Genomic DNA, 22,598 nt, shown 5'->3' with positions numbered 1-22,598 from the left:
ATCACTCCTCTCCATGAATAAAAATTCCCACACAGAAAGTTAGTGTAGAAGAACGATGGTTCTGTGCTTAGATTCTAAGAGCTTACTTGCATGGAAATGCTCAAATGTACCTCCATTAAATATATATTTTTACTAGGAAACATGGATGGGTCTGTCAGCTCCTGTATCCACTCTTCCTTTACTCATTCTGCACTTTGTTTGAAAATAAATACCTTATTTTGCTGTCCATGTTAATACTTAAACTTTTTGTAAGCTTTGAACTAGGCTGCACACTTCACAGCTCTGCATATAAACTAAGAAATTAAAAATCTACATGAGCCTTTGAAATAATATATATTCTGCGAAGCAATCATGCTATGGTTTCTCTGATTATGATGAAGAAGAGCTGTACTCTGGCAGCAAAATAATTAGAAATACATATGTGATATAATATTTAGAAGAACAGTAAATTAAAAGTATTCAGTTTGTCTAGAAGCTGATGGCTGGATCACCAGGTAGTATAAATCTACATATTGCTGTTGAGGGTCAGAGTTATTATAGAACGATTCACTAGTAAATATCAAAACCTGAATATGTGGTACAATAATATAGAAAATTTACCATTCAAAAGGAAGCAGAACTCTACAGTTGCAAGATTTTTTGGAAGATTTATCAAATATTGTCTGTTAAAGTGAAACTTACATTCATGTAGTAAGAATAATAAATAATAATAAGTAATAAATAATAATCTCATGGATTTCAGCCACTACCATATACAGATTCTATCCTGCAACAGTGATAATATAGTATACTTAGTTCTTTTTGCAATCTTAGGTAAAATAATTGTTTAACCACATTTGTTTTCCTTCTTTTTGTTTTTTTATTATCTCATTATAGTACATGGCATGGATTGAAAGATGTTCTCTTACTGAACATCATAAAACATAAGTAGAATAGTAACTTGGAATTGTGGATAATAATAGAACAGAGCACAGAATTTCAATCTGGTATGACTGAAGGTCATTATTAAAAGGTCTTCTGCTTTACTGTACATACACAGTTGCTTACTTTCTCTTCATAAAGCTGTTCCTCACTTAGCATGCATGACACAGGCCAATGAAAACATGAATTTCTCACTTGTTGAGAATGTGCATAAAGATTTTTTCATTCCGTAGTTAATTACTATGCATGACATTTTAAATACACTTTCTGTGCTGGGAGGTCAGTCAATATATCTTACATTAGTAAACAGGTTGGAAAACTCACTGTAGTTTATAATGTATGCAGAATCATGGACTGTAATTCACAGCAAGTACTGGAAGTTTTTGTTTGATTTGGATCTTCTAGAGCACAACTCTGAATTATTCAGTGCTCTTGTATCTTTGTGTCAATGCTAAATATTTTTTTTTCCTGGATATATCTCACTACCAACATGAGTTGTTTTGCTTTAGAACACTAGATGATGAACAGCATCTGTGCTTTGTAGATTAATTGGCTTCAAACAAGTGTTTTAAATGAACAGTTGAATTAATGAAAGACTAAAGAATCTCCATTTGCTATGGCCTCATCGAGATCTTTTGTTCCAGAACAGCCTGTAAAGATATCATGAAATCACAAACATCTAATAGAGTGTGTTTCTTAGAAAACCTGTCTATATAAAGTGAGAACTCAGGTAGTGTTTTCCTCAGTCCCTTCAGTAGCAGGGAAAAATACTGAGAGGAACAGGAAAACCCACCTGAGCAACACATGGCTAAGAGGCTGGTGCAGTCAGAGGAATTTTATTATTATTATTATTATTTTATCATGCAGAAGTTTATTCAGCATCAGGCCTGCTGGCAACAGATGGAGTCCACCTGTTTTAAAGGGGAATGGATTCTAGCCCAGGAGTTGGTAGGGCTTATTGAGAGGGCTTTAAACTAGGCTTGAAGGGGGAAGGAGATAAAACCAAGCTTGCTAGAGATGAGCCTAGGGGCAGCATGTCAGGGTTGGGGGTGAGATCAATAGTTCAGCTGAAGTGCATCTACACCAATGTCCTCAGCATGGGCTGCAAACAGGAGGAGCTAGAAGCCATTGTGCAACAGGAAAACTATGACTTAGTTGCCATCACTGAAACATGGTGGGATCACTCTCATGACTGGAGTGCTGCAGTGTGCGGCTACAAGCTTTTTATGAAGGACAGAAAAGGAAGGATGGCTGGTGGTATGTCTCTCTGTGTTAGGGAGTGTTTTGATGTTGGGAATGGTAAGGTTGAGTCCTTATGGGTAAGGATCAGAGGGAAGGCCAATGAGGCTGACATCCTCATTGGGATGATGAACCACCAAACCAGGATGAGGTAACAGATGAAGCATTTTATGAGTAGCTGGCAAAAGCCATGTGATCTCTAGCCCTTGTTCTTGCAGAGGACTTCAATTTGCCTGACGTATGCTGGAAAAATAATACAGCAGAGAGAGAGAGCAGGAGGCTCCTGGTGTGTGTGGAAGATAATTTCCTGACACAGATGGTAAAAGAGCCTACCAGGGGAAGTGCCCCTCTAGGTCTGTCTATAAACAGACAAGCACTGGTGGGAGTTGTGGTGGTTGGAAGCTGTCTTGGGCATGGTGACCATAAAATGATAAAGTTCTCTATTTTTGGTGAAGTCAGGTGGGAGTTCACAAAACTATCTTGCAATGCTACAGGATTGGGGTAGAGTGACAGGCAAGCTGCATTGAGGATAATGATCTGGGAGTATCAGTCAGCAGCTGGCTGAATGTGGCAGGAGCAGGAATGTGATCACCCCTCTGTACTTGGCCATGGTGAGGCCACACTTTGAATACTGTGTTCATTCTTGGGCCTCTCACTGCAAGAAAGACATTGAGACCCTGGAGCGTGTCCAGAGAAGGGCAGTGGAGCTGTGAATGGTCTGGAACACAAGTTTTATGAAGTGTGGCTGCGGGAACTGGGATTGTTTAGTCTGGAGAAGAGGAGGCTCAAGGGAAACCTCATAGCTCTCTAAAACTACAAGTTAGGTTGTAGTGAGGGTGAGAATCAGCCTATTCTCTCAGGTACCAGCAACAGGATGAGAGGTAATGGCCTTAAGTTGCACAAGGAAAAGTTTGGGATGGATATTAGGAACAATTTCTTTTCAGAAGGAGTGGTGGGTTATTGGAACAGGTGGTCCAGGGAGGTGGTGGAGTCACTGTCCATAGAGTTATTCAAGAAGTGTGTGAATGTGGCAGTGGGCATGGTGGGGATGGGTTGATGGTTGGACTTGATAATCGTGGAGGTCTTTTCCAACCTTAACGATTTCATGATTCTATGAACTTCCAGAAAATATTTTGAAATTACAACTGAAGAGAGAATTATTTCTTTTGTCACGTGTTCTTCCCTCACTAAGGTATAATTGGATTGAAGGAAATTATTAAAACAATAGATTTTACAATGTCACTTGCCTCGTCTGTGGGTGTTTTATTCATTATGTTATGCATTATACAACTTCTCTGCATGCATACTTAAATATTAGTTCAGTGTCTGAGCAAGGAAGAAGATATTTACAGTAAACGTTTGATCTACTGATATTTTAAATTTTTTTCCATTTTATTTTATTTCACCTGATTAGCCAAATTTTCAGTATCAGTAACATTTAATGAGGTCTTGGGAGGTTAATATAGTAAAAAAGATAAAACTATACTTAGCAATAGTTTGTATGACAGGCAAGACACTTTACAGCTACTTTTATTACCAAACCATAGATTTTTTTAAATTTTTTTTTCCATTGAAAAAACTTGCTAGAATAAAATGATACAGCATGAGTGAGCTTAACTTTCACTGTGCAGTGCAGTACAAATTATAAAAATTGGAATGTATGAGCACAGTGTCAGTAAGAGCAAAGCTCTGGGAGCCATTACTACGAGACATGTTGACTCCTGATGAAGTCTTGCACATACCACAGACATTTCCATCTACAAGACCAAACTGGACTTTCACTTCTTAATGATGGTTTTCTTTGAGTTTGGAGTTAAATGGTACCAGTGGCTGAAATGCCTTTGCCTTCTCCAGAAGCAGGATGCAACCAATCACTTCCTAACTCAGTGAGAAGAGGGAACTGGAATGTAAGCTGGTTGTGAAACGTTATCTCCAAGCTCTTGAGATCTTCCTGCCCTGCACTATGTATCCTTTGTGGATTTCTGACCAGGGCTGTTGAAAAAGTGTCTTTGGAATTCACTACCATAACCAAAAAGCAATTGTAATTTAGTTAGCAGGTTTCATAGTGAATTGTTAGTGTTTTGGTAACACATCTTAGGAGGAGGCCAAGGAAAGGTGTGTCCAGTATGAGAAGAAAACCACCAAGAGTTGTTTGGTCCTATTTCAATTCTTCATTCCATAAAATAGCAGAAGAACAAATGGATGGATTTTTGTGATTCTGAGAAATTCTTGAGAGGCTCTGACTGCAGGAATACTTTGCCCATGAGGAAAGAAAGATCAATTCCATCTCAGACATATAAATTCAGCAGATCTTCTGGACTTGGGGGACAGAGAGGCACTGCTTCATTAGCTACACCTACTCTGTGAAGAAATGATAGAAGACTTAGGTTTCAACCAACTTTTTTTGTTCCCTTTTTTGAGGCATTCTCTTAGCTTTCTGAGTATCTGAGGCCAAAACCTGTATTTGAACATAGATGCCATTATACTGTTATGTTTTAAAAATATTTGCTTGGTGTTTTTCAGTCAGTATTATCAGTTCATTAATTTTAATATAGATTAAATAGCCATATAATAATACTATATAGTCCCATTGTAGAAGCAGCTGTCTTGATTTTCAGTTAACAAAGACCTTACATTTACCTCATACATGACTGAAAAGTGGGGAAGAAAGCAAATGTAACTTCTGAAACCAGTTTCTCCCTTTAGAATTTGGAGCAGATGTGTTCTGTGGGGGGGGGGAAAAAAAAAAAAAAAAAAAAAAAAAAGCCCTGAAAGTTTTACTGAGGCCATGAAGTGGGATTGTAAAAAGTGCTGAAGCTGCTTCTTGGGTCGTGGTTCATTAACTCTAATTGTCACGTCTGGTTTCCATCTGATGGATGATCAGGTCCTTCCTTTTCTCACACTCTTTTTCTCACTGTGTTCAGGTGACCAACTTCCAAAGTTATCTCTTTTAGATGTATTTCCACCAGTGGTCCTGGGTAACAGTTCTTCTCTAAACCAATTCAGCTGTATTTGCATGTGTCTTTTTCTTGTTGGATTTGCTTCTTTTCCTGTATACTTCCTGTGTGGAGCATTCTTCTGTAGAAAACAGGACCATGATTAATAAAAACTATTTTAGATTTAGAGATTTTGTTACATAAAAGCTTTTCTACTTGACAAAACTAATTTTTGAAGGTCAACAATTCTTACACATACTGAAAATAGAAAATGTAAATGCTTTGTCAATTACCCACTTTCTTCTGATTTCAGGCTTGTTATGTGGGAGTGAAGAAGCAAGGTTTAAAATACCACCCACGTAAGACAACAGCTATATAATTTATAGGATGCGGCCATCTGTGTGTTTCCCAAGTTCCTGTTTCTTTGTTAGAATTAATCATGTGCCAGAAGCAGAACATTAACTACAAAAGCCAGTAGAAAAGATCTGGAGCAAGTGAAGAATGTTTCTCCCTTTCTTTCAACTGGTTTATGACTGAAAGATATGTCATGATTGTTTGGCATCTTAACAATAATAGTAAATGCTTTCTGACCAATGTCAAATAACATCTCTGTTTATAGCAGTAAGTGTACCTATATGAGCCAAGAATTACTTATTTTCCTTACTAGATTTCAAATATGTCTCCCAAAAATCAGAACTTTGAATTTATTTGGCAAGTCTAGTCCCAGAGCATAACTTATACCTCGTCATGATAACAGAAGGAAAAATCTTTCAATATAATGGCAGTATAAATTAGAATACAAGTTTTACTTTAGTACCATCCAAACCTTGATATTCACCGTTAGTGAGATACTTCATTGCCAGTTCTTTTCTTTTGGTAGTTTTACAGTAGGACAAAAAGCCAGAAGAGATTCCTGAAATCACAGAGCCCTTCTCTTTCCATACTTTTTCAGGTGTGAATTCTCCTACATATAAAGAACTAGGAACCCTCTATCCTACTTGCTGAATATAATCCTCTGAAAGCTCTTTTTCATCACCACTCCTACAGACGGGGGTACAAGATACCAAAACACTAAAATTCAAAGGAAGACATAGAATTGGTTGCCAAAAAACAAAACAAGAGATGGTGGGTTAATCTTATTTAATGCTTTCTTCCATATTGCCTTTTTTTTTTTTTTTTTTTTTTTTTTTTTTTTTTTTTTTTTCCTTTTTCAGATCTGGGAAGGACTCCTTAAACCATCTTGCTCCTAATCTGCTATATGCTTATAAGCAAAATTTGCCTCCCAGAGAGACAGAAACTGTTGCATACATTTGAGTTTAATAAGATTGTTGTCCAATCCACAAATATTATGCAACAATTCAAAAGCAACCCTGTGACTCCAATATGGATTGAGCTCAGTCCTAAGATAATATATACCAATTCTTTAGGGATTGTTGTGAAAGTCTGAATGTTCAGTACCAACTCCCACATTGTCAGTTTGAAAACACTAAGCTGTTTTCTCTTTTTTTTTTTTTCTATCATTCCATGTAGTGTTTTTCAAAAATAGCTTATTTTCTCTGAATTGTGCCACAAAAGGGAGTTAGTAAACTTTAACTTCTGTGTGTGGGGAGGCAAAGGAGTAACATGAAAGCAATCTGGTGATGTTTTTGTGTGTGTTAGAAAGGGAAGACTTGCTGTAGGCTTATAGATTTCTCCTTTAGTGCAACAGGAGCACAGCCATTGCTTATATTATGATCACGTAGTGCTTGAGACTATTAATATAGTAAGTGAGTAATTTAGTTTCAGTGCCTTCTTCAGGTAAATATGCCAAAGAAAGTGCTAACCACTAGGCAATAATCTAAGCTGGAAGAACGATCTGTGATGTTAAAAAAAAATGTGCAGAATATCATTAAAATGTAAGAGGCTTCTGCTTTGGTTTGTGCTCTTGACCAGAGAACAGTGTACAAGGCAGAAGGTCTATGCTGTTCCCATTTAAAGACCTGTAGTGGAAATGCTAAGTTGCAGCTTAAACCAGTGATTGAGCACCTGGTGGGAAGGCAGACCCAATACAGAGAAGCTCAAGTGCAGGCTGTGTGGTGTGGTACTGTTTTACCAGGTGTAGGCAGACTCATGTTAAGTGCACATAGCATGTGACATAGTGGGTCTGCCCTAAAGGTGCATTTTCTTAGTGTCTTCTCTGTCAGTGATCATTAGCAAATACCTAGATAAAGAGTTAGAGAAACAGGCAGGACAGAGAGACTCTAACACAGGGCATCCTGTTCTCATGAAGTTTATTCCCCAATACCTGAAGGGAACCTACACCCAGGAGGGGAGTAAACTCTTTGAAAGGGCTGACAACAGCAGGACTAGGGGAAATGGATCCAAGTTGAAGGAGGGAAGATTTAGGTTGGATGTTAGGGGGAAGTTCTTTACTAGGAGAGTGGTTAGGCCCTGGAACAGGCTGCCCAGGGAGGTTGTGGATGCCCCGTCCTTGGAGGTGTTCAAGGCCAGGTTGGACGGGCCACGCTGCGGCAAACCTGATCTTAGTAAATGTGTATGTTTGGTGACCCTGCCAGGCAGGGGGGTTGGAACTACATGATCCTTGAGGTCCCTTCCAACCCAGGTTATTCTGTGATTCTGTGACTCACATATTTAGGAACCTCATTGGTGTGCCCAGCTCTGCTACCTGCAAATGACATGTTAATCTCTGGAGTCAGAAACAGTTAAAGGAACTAAGTCCTTTCTCAGGTATGATCTCAAACTTCTCTATTTTTTATTTTTTTTTTTAAATCATCTTCATCCCTCTATTCCTTTTTTGGCATCTATACCTATAGATACAGATATCTATATAGAGATATCTATATAAAGATTATACAGATATAAATCTATATCTATATAGATCTATAAATCTTTATATCTATATAAAGATTTGGACACTCCTGGAGACTAAAATTGCAGATAAATTCATTAAATTCATCCAAAGTAACCTCTAAAATTATTTCAGATTAGATTCATTCTTCTACTAATTAGTCAGCAGTTACATGAAAATTTTCATCTCTAAGGCCATGTCTGTACTGCTGTACAGATGGATGAGTTTTACCATTTCCCATAGCTCAAATCCCAGGCATAGGCCTCTACCTGTTTGCTAAATAGCAGCCACCTAGTCGGCGCTACTAGCCTATACAGTTTTCCTTTCAATAGACAAATGCCCTACATTTTCCGATATGAAGGGATAGTTCTGTTTCTTAGCAGTTCATGTGCAAGTTCCTCAAGCCTCCTTTACTCTTGGTGTGTGTATATATATATATATGTGCATCTATACATACTATAGAGAAGAATATTAAAATCCCCAAATCCTTTCATTTTATCAAGACAAATTCTCTACTATTCTAAAATGCTTTATTTTGAATAATTAAAATGTCCTCTTTCATTAATCTTAATCATCCTCTGGGTGTAATACTGGTTTTAAACATGGTTTTTTTTTTTTTTTCTGAGCCTGAATCAGAATATCTTTTTCTTTTACGTAATTGTTTAAGTCATCACATTGGGCAGAACATCAACAAAACTTCCTAAAATGAATTATTCTCCTGTTTTATTATTAGAAAACATTTGCCTCTATCCAGGGAGGATTAAGCCTATAGAATCATAGAGTTGCTCAGTTTAGAGAAAACCTTAAAGATCAAATCCAGCCTCAGTCTAACCATACTACCCAAACTCTAACAACCTACCAATCATGTCTCTGAGCACCACATCCAGAATGTCAGAATATGAATTCTGACAAAGCTGTTCCCCCTGGAAAGAATTAGATACTAAACTTTGAAATGAAGGTAGATCACTAAGTGTTGTTCCCAGGATTGAGAAAAGAGTTCCTTTGTGACTGAGGGAAGCTTAAACATCAATTCCCCTGGTTTTCTTCTGCAGATATAACAGTGTTGTTAAGATCTTTGACTTCCCGTAGTATAAGCAAGTGTATAGCCAAGACTTTTTATTTCTGAAATTATACTTTGTAAGTTTTGTATGTATCATACAGTGAGGATTGATGAAACTGTGATGTTTCCATGGAAATGTGTGGAAAGCTTTATCATATAATGCAATGCTTTTCTATTTAAAAGTTAGTTTGGAATTCCTAGTAATTGGTAAAGAGAATTCAGATTACATAATTAAATCCTTTTTCCTTGGTAGCTTTGTTCTCCAGTGTAATCAGATTTAAGTACTGGTACAAAACAATGCTCTCAGTTTTACTCTTATTATTATAATTTATATTACTCTGTCCCTTTGCCTCTTCATTTTCTAAAGAAGTTGCTGATGTACAGCGTTAATTGTTCCCTTTGGTTGGACTTCAGCAGATTTGGCTGGTGTTGTTATTCTAGAAATAATCTGTTCTTTGTAAATGTGTGATCGTTGAGCTTGCTTGAGCCTTTATTTTTATAAGAAAGAGAGATAGAAGGGAGTGTGTCTGCAGACTTGTGTGCTTGCAGTTTTCCTTGTAACTTTATGACCTTGCAAGGCTTACCAGCAGTTGTTAATCAAGAGAAATTCTTATGAGAGAAATTGTGGACTTACTTATCTTTCCAAATATACAACGTATTGAAAATGTTAAAAATGTTTCAGAAAAATAAGAAATTCCTAGTTGTAATAGCCATTAGATTTAACACTACCCAGTACAGGGCAGGGAGTATTACTTGCTAGTGTCTTCTCTACTGTCCTGTCATTTGGATAGCTCTGTGTGAATAGAGCAAAGTGCTTATTTTATTCCAAGGAAATTCAATTTGGGTGTATGAAATCAAGTTTCCCCAAAGCAAAAAATCTCATAAGTCAGTAACTCCTCTGAATGCTCCTCTATTTGGAATAGATTGTCACACTGCAGAGAACTGAATGGCAAGACAGGTGTTTATTTTAATCTTTAGGCTTGGAATTTCTGTTGTAACAGACACTGCTGAGAGAAAGGCTTCCAAGAAACCATGTGTTGTTTCTGGTCCTCATGAGATAATTCTTCTGTAAGCAGCACAGCTAGTGGCTCATGATGACTAGAGAACTCCCTCCAGTGGGAGATTTATTGCATGAACTCTACTTGAAACCATGCTCTTCTGACTGTCTCTTTGGTGGCAAATGCATCATAAGCTATTAATGTGCCTTGCTTCCTTTTACCTTTTCTGCAATAAATCTGTAATCTTTTATATTTCTTAAAACAAGCCTCTGTAAAGCACGTTGTGATTTGGTTCATGAAAGGGATACAGGGCAAACAGTTAAGGGAAATGAAGTCAAAGCTTATCTACATATGAGAGAACCAAGATAAAAGCAGAGAGCTACTTTCTCACAGGTACTGCTTATAGAAGGGAGCAACAATGGGGCATGAAAATGATTTTCCGCATAGGTTGTCACAGTGGGTTTAGCCTCCTTGGGTAGTTGAAAACACATGCCGCAAGCTCCTTCGGGATATCAGATCTGTGACTGATCTCCAGGCCACTTGCATTCTTAAATCTAATCTATGTCCTGTATCTCTGGTTTTGCCAGATGTTAACCTGTAGACTTCTAATTGTAAAGAACAAAACGTAATGTCGGCAAAAATGCTTTTGTAAACATGTAATGAGTACATCCTTGATCCTGCACATAAGTTTTCTGTAGGCTTTTGAAGTACTTCCAAAAGCTGCTATGATACATAGTGGAAAGACAATGATAATTTATTTTTCTTTGTTGTTTCATGCTCCTAAGCATTATGATTTGGAAATAGAAATCTTTTGACAACAGAGCAGACAGTGGGCAGGTTTTAACCATAGAAATTTCCTGGTGACACTGCTAGCGAGGCACTTTGGTGTTTTTCAGTAGTGTCCATCTTCAACATCACGATGTAATTCTATTCCATACTTAGTGTCTTTCAGGTATCTCAGTTGTCATGTCATTGGCAGTTTGTCTCCTGGATTCTCATTTTTCTTTCAGAACACAGGAACCTACATTGTTCAAAGCAATCTGCTTATCTTTTTCACTTACAAACAGACTTTTGAAGGAAGTTGTTATGCTTACATTTTCATGGATTACTGCATGAGGATAATCTTACAGAATCTCTTTTTTTCCTGATAGAGGAAAACTTTGTCGTTGAACAGAAGGTATGCATGCCTTCTCTTATTTCCTAGCTACACTGTTTTACATTTCAAGTTTGCCCCAGTATACTGTGCATACTCCGCTCTCTCAGTCCCTTGCCTCCATTGAAAAGACAAGTGTAAACTACTGCTTCATGCTGAGGTACAGCTTTATGTTGCCAGTGTGAGTAAGACAGTGGTTCCCATCAAGTTATTAAAGGTGCTGTGGTGCACTGAGATCTGTTGATCAGGGGAAGAATAATACAGTTGAAGCATTTCCTAGTAGTATTTGGAACAGTCAATTACCTTATACTTTATTGCTTATTAGGAGCAGCCAAATATGAGAATTTCTCATTGTGAGATGCTCTACTGTACAAGACCATGATGTAATACTGTAAAACAAGGCCAGATTGTTTTTTTAGGAAAGTTTCCCTTATCAATTGTGCTAGAAGCTTGAGAAATACATTACAATATTTCTATTCCTCCCCCTCCTTAATGTAAACAAGGAGTTGAAAGATGCATGCTATGGTCTTCACTGCAGGAAAAATAAGTATCATGCAAGCTTCCTGGCCACAGCAGAAAATAAACAAATATGTCTTCTTGCTGAAGTTTAACTTTCCCCATCTAAATTACTGATACTGAACAGTTCAGATAACGTGTAACATGGAAATCAAAGGAAAATCCCTTCAGCTGTTGATGCTAGCCATGTGCCTTACTGCTGTTTAAGGGAGTGCCTGCTGAAGGTCCTTTAATGAACAGCTCCTGACACAAGCATCTCTGTGTTTCTCAGCTTTGAGTCAAGGCTTGTATTTTGGATATAGCTCTCATCAATATTTGCACAAAGAGTGTGTATCATTTTCATCTTCCTCTTGCCATTCTGTCTTCAGCAGCTGACTTTCTTTTAGATTCTCTGCTTGCCCATCATTTCTCTAAATGCAGAGTTTAAAAAATGTTGCAGGATAAAGATATAAACATGGTAGTCAGATGCTCAGATGCTATAATTGCAGGAGGACACTGCCTGAACTAAAAGGGTCATTGAACTGGCAGAGTATGCGTGAATTGCTGTCATTGCAGTGCTGTTCAAGGTGCCTGGATACAAGATGCCTTGAGTATAGCTCTAACATGGATTATGGGAACTGACCCTGCTGAGCACCCCTCAGTCAGCAAGATACTTGGCACCCAGGAACTCTCACAGCAGGACTTGTGAGCCCGAGGTATTTGCACTCCATCCATGTAGTAGATTACTGTGGAAGCTGAGAGCAAGGCCTTGTCTCTGCATAATCCACTGCAGGCATAAGTTTAAAATCAAACTGAGAACACCAGTGTTGCTCAGTAGTAGACATACAATAGATCTTTTATAGGCAGAAACCAAATCAATGCAGGTTAAGTTATCACCAAATATGGCAGAAATCAGCTGTACTGCTGGATGCCTTACTTCAGTCACTTCTTCCTTTCCTCCCCCTTGCCTTCAGTGGGGCAGGGGTGAGCAGCAGGGGAGCAGCTCTGCTCTGTTGGCACCCCCTGTTCCCACTCTGCTCCAGTACCCAGCAAGGCTCCCTGCCAGCAAGGGATTAGAGGCATGATGATGACTGTGATAGCACTATGCCTGCAACAAGGGAATTCTCTGCTGATGGTGTAAGGTTATGTTAATGCTCCTTTGTAGATCTACCATGGGATTGGGGTAATTTTGCTCCTTAGATCTGAAAACCTTTTGAATGGGAGAAAGGCAACCCCAAGGAGTGTTTTTGCTCTTACAAAAGGGAGTGGAGACTTGGCCTCAGACTAATAAAGACAAACATTTACCTTCATTACAAGAACATCTCCAGTTATGCCAGCCTGAATGTATTATAGTGCCTCAGAACATGAAGCAGAACTGTTGCTAGGTAAAAAGGCTTCCCTTGCAGAGAACAAGCGCTTATTCATTGAGAGGTTTACTGAACTGCTCTCAGCAGTCTGGCATAGCTTGGTCAGCATGTCAAGCTGTAACAGTTCTTGGTTCCTATACCTTAGCACAGTTTCTGTGATTATGGCTTTTATCAATGCCTTTCCTCATTGCTTTCTGCCCTTTGGACAGTATTCCTAAAGGTAAAGTGTTGTCTAAGTCTACCATCAATTCTACCATCAAGATCAAACACAAAACCTGTGTAAATCAACTATCAGTAAAAAACGCAAAGTACTATATTCATTTTTGATTATTTCATTTACCTTCTTTCTTGCCATAGGGGTCACTGTAGATAGATGCCAAGGTGAACAAGGAGAAAATGACAAAAGCCAGTAAGATGAAAGCTACTTCCAGGTTTGTGAAGGGCAGCTCCATGAATTGTAACTACTTCACCTAGGGAAAAGTGTAAATGTTGGCTCTGCTGGCTCTGGAAAAAGACTGCTCCCATAGAGTAATTATGTCTTTCGTCACAAGGATACTTGATCCTGGTCAGACTGGTTAAGTAACTTCAGCAGGTAGGGGAACAATACAGTTGGTTCATGCAAGAATGCAAATTTAAGCCCTTTTTACTTGGTACGTAGTCCATACAATTGCTCCAAGAGACATTTACAGTTTGCTGTCTCTATCAGGAGAGCTGTTACTGAAGTTATGCTGTGCTTAGCTAGATTTATTTACTGTTATATGTCTGTATTATATTTTATATATTCTATGCAATGTGTGCAATTTTAGCGTAGTAAATAAATCCTTATTTAAACAATAAGTACCTGTAGGACAGCATAGATTTTCTTCTCAGTAAAACTTCAGTATATACACAAGCTACTTTCTGTGCAGTGAGAAGTTTGTATGAGGTCAAGCCCCAACCAATAGGTGATCTGGAGATTCTGAAGTCAGTGGAACTATGAAGCATTTAATTTCTTACAGGATTTAAGTTTAAAAGCAGCGTCTCAGAAATCTGAAAACCAAGGAGTACATTTGTACAGAGAAGTTGTGGAAAATCAGAAGCAGATCAAGAAATAAAAATAAAACAGTTCACAGTAAATAAAAGAAAGCTGGCACTTACTGACTGCCAGGAATTTGTTGCTTATGTTCCATTGGGGTTTTCTCAAAAATTCTTTAAAAAGTGATTCAAGATCATGGGCTGAGTCACTCACGTTCAGCTGGATTTAATGTTTCCCTGTGGCTTTGTGGTTGCTGCCTTCCTCTGGACAGGTGCAGCAGACTGCAGACTGCCAGGGGCAAGTGGTGAAAGTGCAAGGAGCAGGCACAAAGCTCAACAACTTTTTTCTTGTATCTGCCTACAGGATGCGAGCAGTGTGCAGATGTTATAACAGTGCTGCTTGTGCAGTCAAGACTGAAGGATGTTGTAAAACCTTGAATTTAAGCCCTGGTAAAATATTAACATAATTGTAAACAAGATTAACTACTGTAAGAAATGTAGCTCAGTAAAGGTATGAGTAAGAGTTTTAAAATTCAGATCTATACTGACAAAAGGAGTAACTATTAGACAGTTATGTCAGCAAGAAACAAACCTGTACAGGTGCAGTTACTTGAGAAGTGATCCTTTTGAAGGATCTGTCTGATTGCTTTATGAGTTATTCTGTGTACTCTTGATTTCTAAGATACAGATTTTGTTCAATGTAAAATCCTTGTCTGAAAAACACAAATAGCATTCATGCTCACTAAAGCATCAGTCACCTTTAATTGTGTTAGCTACATGTTAATTAAAGTGGATTTCTAATCTATCAAATTTTAATATTCTGATTATTCTATTATTTCAAAATATAATGTCTTTTTGAAGTATTACGCACTTACCCATCTTTTTGACTAAGTCGAAGAGTCACCTAGTCCTAACAGAGGTGAGATTACACCTGTGTGTCTTGTGAAAAATATGTTATTGACTGTCCATATGCCTGCTTTTCCTGTGCAACAGGTAACACTTATGCATCTGCCTAAATTTAAAAATGAATTCAAAAATTACAGCTTTTTCCATATGCAGAGTCAAATTCTTCCTTTATCCCATTTGTCAATAAAGGTGATGAATCTTTAATGAACTTCTTAATAGATAGTAGTTATATGCAATTAAAGAAGAGTTCTAATTTCTCAGTTTTCTACAGTTGATAAGATTTTTTGATACAATAGCCTGTGAGTCAGAAGCTAAATTGATATATTTTGTATAGTGGTGTATCTTTTTTATGTATTCATTTATTTAAGTGATGTTTTGACATCAATCATAAATCTTGGACATTTGGCATAGCAAGAGAACATTGATCTGAACAGCCATACAGAAAAGAAAAAATGCAGAGATTTTGATGATGGTTAAAGAGGAAAAAACAAACAAAAAGAATGAACTCAGAAGCAACTGGTGCATTTGGCATTATCAAACAACAGAGAAAATGTAATTGTTTAATTATCCATTTTAATTAACATGTAGCTAATAAAATTAGAGGTGACCAATGCTTTAGTGTGTATAAATGCTATTTGTGTTTTTTGGGGAGTTGTCTTCCAGTTCAGCAAAACAAAGCATTCATAATTAACCTGACTTTCTCACGTGAATGTCATCAGTGAAAGCAGACCATAGGGAGCTGGATAGATTGGAGGAAAATAAATGGGGCAGGTGTGGGAAGAAATGTTTGTGGTAACAAAATAACGACAAAGGTTAGTTAATACCTTAACAGAGATATTGGACCAGCCTTCACCATTACTGAGTGTTTAAACAGAAACTGTTATAATTACCACACTTGAGAAACAGCTGTTGACATTTTAGTGAAGACTAGCAAAACTCCAGATGTTTTTGATCAATTTTGATGGCTTTAGAAATCCAATTAACTTGGAAAAAATAAGGAAGTTCAAAACGATTCAGAGTCAGAGCTGGTTTTCAGTATTTGTATAATGCTCCTTTACGTATGTTTTTCAATAAAATTGTAGAGAAAGTAATTTAATGACTGGATTCTCCAGAATTTTTATTTTCTTGAGAACTTAAGAAAGTGGATCTGTCAGACTGATATGGCTTGGATTTCATCAGCAGATTCCTCCACAAAAACGTTTGTTGATGTGAGATGACTGAAAAAATGAGGAACTAACAAGTAAGGAGTAGATGTAGATATATTACGTGGCCATAGAAAAGATGAAAGAAAAATGTGAGACTGAAAATTAAAAGAAAAAATCAGTGTTTCTTGAAGAAAGGCTTTGTAACTTCAGAGGTTAGACAAAGGCAGAATTGAGATTAGAATAAGAGTTATGTGGAAGCTGGTGAGAATGAAAGCCATCATTGTAAGTGTTACTTTTTCCCCCTTTTTTGCTCTTTATAAAAGATCTGTATGCAGTTTTCTAGTCTAGTTTGCTAATTGGCAGTAAAAAGAAATTGGCATGTTCCTAGCATTTTGATAGGAATGATAAAATGAAATTATAGAAAAATAAGAATATGGGAATGGTAGAAATAGAAAGCAGACACATATTTTACATACCAACATGCCTGTTCTGTTGCTGGGGAGTATGCTGGCAATAGAGTGGAAATGTCCTTCATGACAGTGCTTGTATTTAATGTGGGTTCCTAATGTTTTTGCAGAGGCACCCCCCTAACATACTGATGCTGCTGTCATAGCTGTTCACTTCTGAAACTGATCTGTGGACTTGACCCTGTGGATAATGCACTCAACCCAATAAAGCCTTAGAAAATCAGCAAAGCCACTCTACAAACTGAAAGAAAAAGAATAAATCTATTTTAAATAAAATCTAGCTCTTTAACAGGCAGAAATTATTTGGTATCATAAAAGGGTTTGACTCAATCAAATAAAGTGCAAGAGTCAAAAAATGACTTATGGAAGTACCACGTTTACAGTTCCATTCCAGTTATTGTTCCTATTATCGATGAGTAACAACATGGGCCAAGCTAATTAAATACAATCTTTGTAAGATATTAACTTTAGAGCTTTGTGTTAATGTAGTGGAACATAAATAATTTGTTTCAGTTATATTTTTAGTTTTTAGTTTTTTACAGCTATCACATAGTAAAAGTAAGCCACAACACCACTTCTTTAGGAAGACTTGTGTGAATATGGACTTCTTTGCTTTAAATTAATATATACTGAACAAATGGCAACGTTATTAATTAATTTACAGTATTTTACTGTGTATAAATTAAATACATTAGGAATTTATAAATATAATTTTATAAATAAATAATAAATTTATAACATATATATTTTAGCGTGCTATAAACATATCCCTCATTTTTTATTACTTAAAAATACAGTAATAAGATTCAGGCTGCATATTAAAAGTGAGTTCACATAATGGAGGAAGATTGTACTAGAATGGTCTAGACTAGGACTAGAGTGATTGTGCTAGAATGGTGTACTAGAACCATCATCATTAAAGAAATTCAATATGATGGCAGCTGCCGCTGTTTCCATATCCTCTGCTAACTGTAATTTAGTTCTGCTTTTTGGCAGGTGTTTCAGCTGTCTGAATATTGAAAAACTGACTTCTTACCATGGCATCAGTTGCTGTAAGGTAGCCACGTTTGCTAACTTCTAAATGCCATCAGCTGGTTTGGAGAATTACTGCCTGCAGAGTCATGTGCTGTAATGGGTTGGGCACCCTAGTAAAGGAGTAAACTTATTTGAGTCTGCTTGGTGGATTGTACAGCACAGGTATAATGATGAGCTCGAGAACTTAAGGCTGAACTGAACCAGAAAAACTGATAAGATAGAGGGGAAAAAAAGGGTGTGAAAGGAACTTCTGGAGAAATGCAAAGAAGGCAACTTTAAAGAAAGTTGTTAAAGGTATAAGTAAGAGATAGCATGCATGTATCAGTGGGAATAAGGATAGCCTTCGGGCTTGTCTATCTGCAGGTCCCCAGTTATCTTGGTACATCTGGAGTTCAGAGTGGGTACATTCAAAGCTACCGTTTGTTGAATCCTGTTCAATTAAATTAATTTGTGCTCAATACTTAGCAAAATATGACTTCAAAGCGAGTGCATTAGCTGTTAACAGTTATTTAAAAAATAGAATATTATAGAGAAGAGCTCAAACTTTCTCTGTTGACCGTGCTGTTCTTGCAATTAATGTTTGAGTAATGCTTATATTTGCTTATTACCTCAGTAAAGAAATAAGACACCAATGTTAGTGAGTCAGCAAAGCACATAAAATTGTTTTTGCTAAGTCAAACAAGAAGTATTGCTATAGCATTGTTAAAAAAAAAAAAAAAAAGTATTTTTAACCTAAAACTGTTAACTGTTGTTAGGTTAACTGTTTGTTAACCTAAAACCTAAAACTGTTCTGTTTAGGGATACTTTCTGTTTGTAGTAATTGCCAGTGGCATGTACCTTTTGTACCTAATTATATTTGCTTTTTCTTCCTGTTCTCTGGAGCTTGTAACTGATATTTTTAATGTGTCCATCTGTCTATAACTTTGCTGTCTACAAATCACTCTGTTATCACAAGTAAAATAATTCTACAGAATTAATTTCTAAGTGACACTGATAACTTCACAGCAATAGAGTGAAATTTTGCTTCCATTGATGACCTGCAGAAGCAAACTTCAATGTATTTTTTTTGCATATATCAACTTGAGAGCCTCATAAATTACAGTATAGAAGAGCCAAATGTCAAAGCTTGAAGGTTTTTATATTAAATTCTGTTATATGTGTGCTGAGGATATGATTATAATTTCTATCAGAAAGGCATTTTTGTGCAAGAATGTGATGATAAATAATTGCTATGTGTTCTATTACAAAGGAAAGACATATCCAATGTAAAATCTGAAGAAACAGAAAACATTGTGGAAAGGGAGCAGGGCTTCTCTTTAAGTAGTTTAGACAAGTGCAACTCCAAAATCTGAAAGAAAAGTCTTGCCAAATTTGAGCCCAAGGCTTGCAAATAATCTCTGTCTGTGAAATTCTGCACTCTGTATAAAGCAAGTGCAGGATTAGCAAGCAAATCCAAAAGTTATCCGTAGGAGAATGCCATCCTCCTCTGTCAAATGTCTGCCTTTAAATGGGAAAGAGATCCTGCTGCTGGCAGCCCCAGGAATACAAACCAGTACAATCATCACACACAAGCTGCAGAGTAGGGGTCAGCTCTGGTCTGGTAAATGCTGGTGTACATGAGGGCATGACGTATCCCAAGAGTGGACAGTGCGGCTGGTCCCAAGCCAGTAGCACTCAGGCTGCCAGGCTCTTTGCAGCAAATATGCTGGTAGAAGACAAGGATTTCTTTAGTACAATCAAAAGAACAGTATTACAGCACTGTATCCTTTAATCTAAGTGACTGGTTTGGTTGTTTTGCACTTTTTTTTTTTCCAGCGTTTTATTGATTTTGTATTAATAAATATTGAATTTTATGTGTATTTATTTGTATCAAAGGTTTACCATTTTTTTTTCTTTCTTTTAAAACAGTGAATTGGAGACAGAACAGTTTTCTTTCAGGAAAATTCAATATTTCAAGGCAGGCCAAACAGGTTATGACTTCCCCAACATTTCATTTAATGACACTAACAGAAGTGTCATGTCAAAATAAATATTTATTTTTGTCAATAAAAAATCTAATTTTATAATAATTGAAGTCTCGGGGAAGAAAGAGCATCAAGATGATGATTAAAATCTAAATATTTTGTTTTCATTCAGAATCTGAACCTAAAAAGTTAGTTGAAATATCCAGATGCTCATCTGTTTGATCCTATTTCCTTTTCCTTGTTAGCAATAATTAAAAAACCTTTCTGATTCCAAACCTTTCTAAGAAACATATGGATATCTTAGTTTCTGGATAGCTGTATTTCAAGCAGAGTTTCCTGTTGACTCAGTCAGCTTCCCCAAGGGAAGCTTGACTATTTTTAATAAGGTAACTGAACAGCCAAAAACTGAACAGCAGTAATATTTCAAACCTGATATTTAACATTGTTCAAGTTTTCTATCTCCAGTGTAAATTTTTGATTCAGCTTGTTTTGATATCTTTATCACCCTCATTGCACTGTGTTAACCATGTGCTTTCCAACCAGTAACTGTTGTTCATCCTCAGCCTTTTCCTGAGGTGAATGGTGCACAGAGCAGAGTTAGAGTAGAGCTGTCTGTTATCTCTCTAGACATGTTGTTAACACATTCCTCTTTAGAGAACTTGTATTAGGGAAGTAATTTTTGATAAGGTCTTTGGTCCGATACACTATCTCTTGGGCTGTATTAAACAGAGGAGACTAAAACAAAAACATGGGAATCGCAAAAAGAAATATTTCTGAAGTTCTGAAGATTTGATTTTCATCCATTTCTAAATACACCTGTTATTCATATCTGTGGCCATATCAGAAAACACACATACTATGTGTGAGATGTTAAAAGGCATCACTTTCCAATCCATGTCAGTGCTAATTATTCATTAATATTGAAAGGATTGAATATAAAACTAATTTTTTGCAGCATGCTGAAAAAGATTTTGTGGGCACTTAATTTAACCCTATTAATGAAGACTCGTTACTCATTATTTTATCAAAACCAGGATGTTTTATAGTGTGTTTCATCAGGAAATCTGTATACTACAAAAAACTCAAACAGTTTTTTTTTCCCCCTTTTTAAAGAGAAATTAGCAAATACTGAAATGCTAACCTGATAATTTATTAGGGGAATAAAATCAAGCAAACCAGAAAAAATGAAGTAAAAGTTTTTTGGTTTTTTTTTTCCAACCTATCTCATCTGGCTATTTAATTACATGGTCTGTACTTTAAACAGTTATCTTTGCATTTCTAAATCAGATGACTCCATACTTACTAGCATGAGTGGGAAGGCCGTGTTGCAGATTGCACTTAGGTTCCTCTTTTTGCTTTGTTGTTGCACAGATCACTAGAACTTGATTTTTCTCACAGACTTGGAAACTTAGGACATTTTGCAGCAAGGCAAACTCTACAAGTATTTGAACATTTGCATAATGCACATTTACAGATATGTTTTCATAACCACATGCTTGCTTATTTGTGAAAATCATGCACTGCTAGTATGTAAAAAGTGGTATTGGAATTAGTAAGTAGACATGTTGTCTTTCATGTTTTTTGTAACACTGACATGATTGGATAGACATAGATGGGGTAAAAAAAAATGAGGTAAGATTTATATGATCAAGCTCCTAATTTCAGTGGTATGGAAAAGGGATGAAGTTGCTGGAATTGGCCAGTGATGAATCCTCTTGTGTTGGCAAAGGACAGTGGAGATAACATATCTGCTTCCTGCAGCCTCTGCTGACAGCCCCAGCAGCTTTCCTCTGATAGATCTATAGGCAAGCAATGCCTTTTTACCATATCTGAACAGTATGACATCTGCCAACCTCTAGCTCCCTGTTCTTCCATTATAGCTCTCTGGATAAGCACACCTTTCAAGTACCCTCATATACTTCTGCTGAAGGACAAAAATTTAGTGTTCAGTTTTGTCAAATAGAAGACAGTGAAGAAAGCTCTTTGTGTGATTTAAAATGTCTAATAAGAATTTCTGGAAATTATTTGGACTTGGATAACAAATGGGATGTGCTTAATGATTTGAACTTACACTGCATGTGTGCTTCTTGCATTGAACACTTTTTCTATACCTCGTTAGCACATCAATACTGGATTTACAACTGTCTCCAATTCTGTGAAAGATTAAGGAAATATTTTGGAAGTTAATTTTATACTTAGTATGATCCAGTCTCTAGATATCACTATTTTGATCATTTAAATTGTGCTTGCAAATGAATAAGAAGGGAGCACTATGATGTATATGTTCCTGAGTGCTTACAAAATAATTGTACAAAAATGATTTCGTATAAAGGATCATCTACTCTTGCATTTACTATTAGGCAGGAGAGTGTCTCAGGAGTGATAAGTAAAGTAACAGTTGACATAAACATCCACTTTGTAATTTTCTCAGAATTCCAGAGCAATCTGCAATTACTGCTATAACAGTCTTGTACTTTGATGGGCTGCTATCTCAACAGGAAGTAACGAGAGTGTTTTCCTCAGCTGAAGGCTTAAAAGCCTTCCCCTCAATACTCAAAAATCAATCTATGGTGTTTTAATGCAAACATACAATATTTGTCTTTATGCAGCTTGGGACAACCTATCAGTTTGTGCTTTCTTGCTTTCTGCTAAGCCTAACAGAGGGAAACATGCATGTCCAAATCAGTGAAGCAAAAACAGAAGCAGCACCCAATTATATTCTACCTGTGCCTCCATGTTTTGCATGTAGTCTATTGGAGTGCTTGGCTGCACTAAGACTTGGCAGCCATTAGAAATGTAATTCAAATAGCAGGGCTCCAGCTTGGCGCCAGCTTTTACTGTGCTGCTGCATCTCAGATGGCTGTCTGCTCTCTTCTGTCTGAGAAAATAATAAATAATCTATACAAAAGTAAATAGATGATGATGTTTTGACATAGTTTCTACAGTAAAGTCGATTTTCAAGGTACTTTTTCAATTCACAGATAAAATTACGTGCAGTAAGATTTTTAGAGTGGTTCCTTTAGAACTAAAATGGGAACTTAAAAGTAAGC

The 22,598-nt window shown here is 36.8% G+C and overlaps 1 long non-coding RNA gene across 1 annotated transcript; it reads right to left on the bottom strand.

The window, feature by feature from the left end:
• Nucleotides 1–3,403: 3,403 nt before the first annotated feature.
• LOC107313074 lies at nucleotides 3,404–13,487 on the bottom strand. The gene is made up of 2 exons (XR_004307170.1): nucleotides 13,358–13,487; nucleotides 3,404–5,238 (listed from the first exon to the last, which is right to left on the bottom strand). It is a non-coding gene; the product is annotated as an uncharacterized LOC107313074 (long non-coding RNA).
• Nucleotides 13,488–22,598: the final 9,111 nt, after the last annotated feature.

The sequence above is a fragment of the Coturnix japonica genome, chromosome 4 (assembly GCF_001577835.2).
Source record: "Coturnix japonica isolate 7356 chromosome 4, Coturnix japonica 2.1, whole genome shotgun sequence".
Classification (NCBI taxonomy): Eukaryota; Metazoa; Chordata; class Aves; order Galliformes; family Phasianidae; genus Coturnix; species Coturnix japonica.
This window is presented reverse-complemented; position numbering and strand designations above follow the sequence as displayed.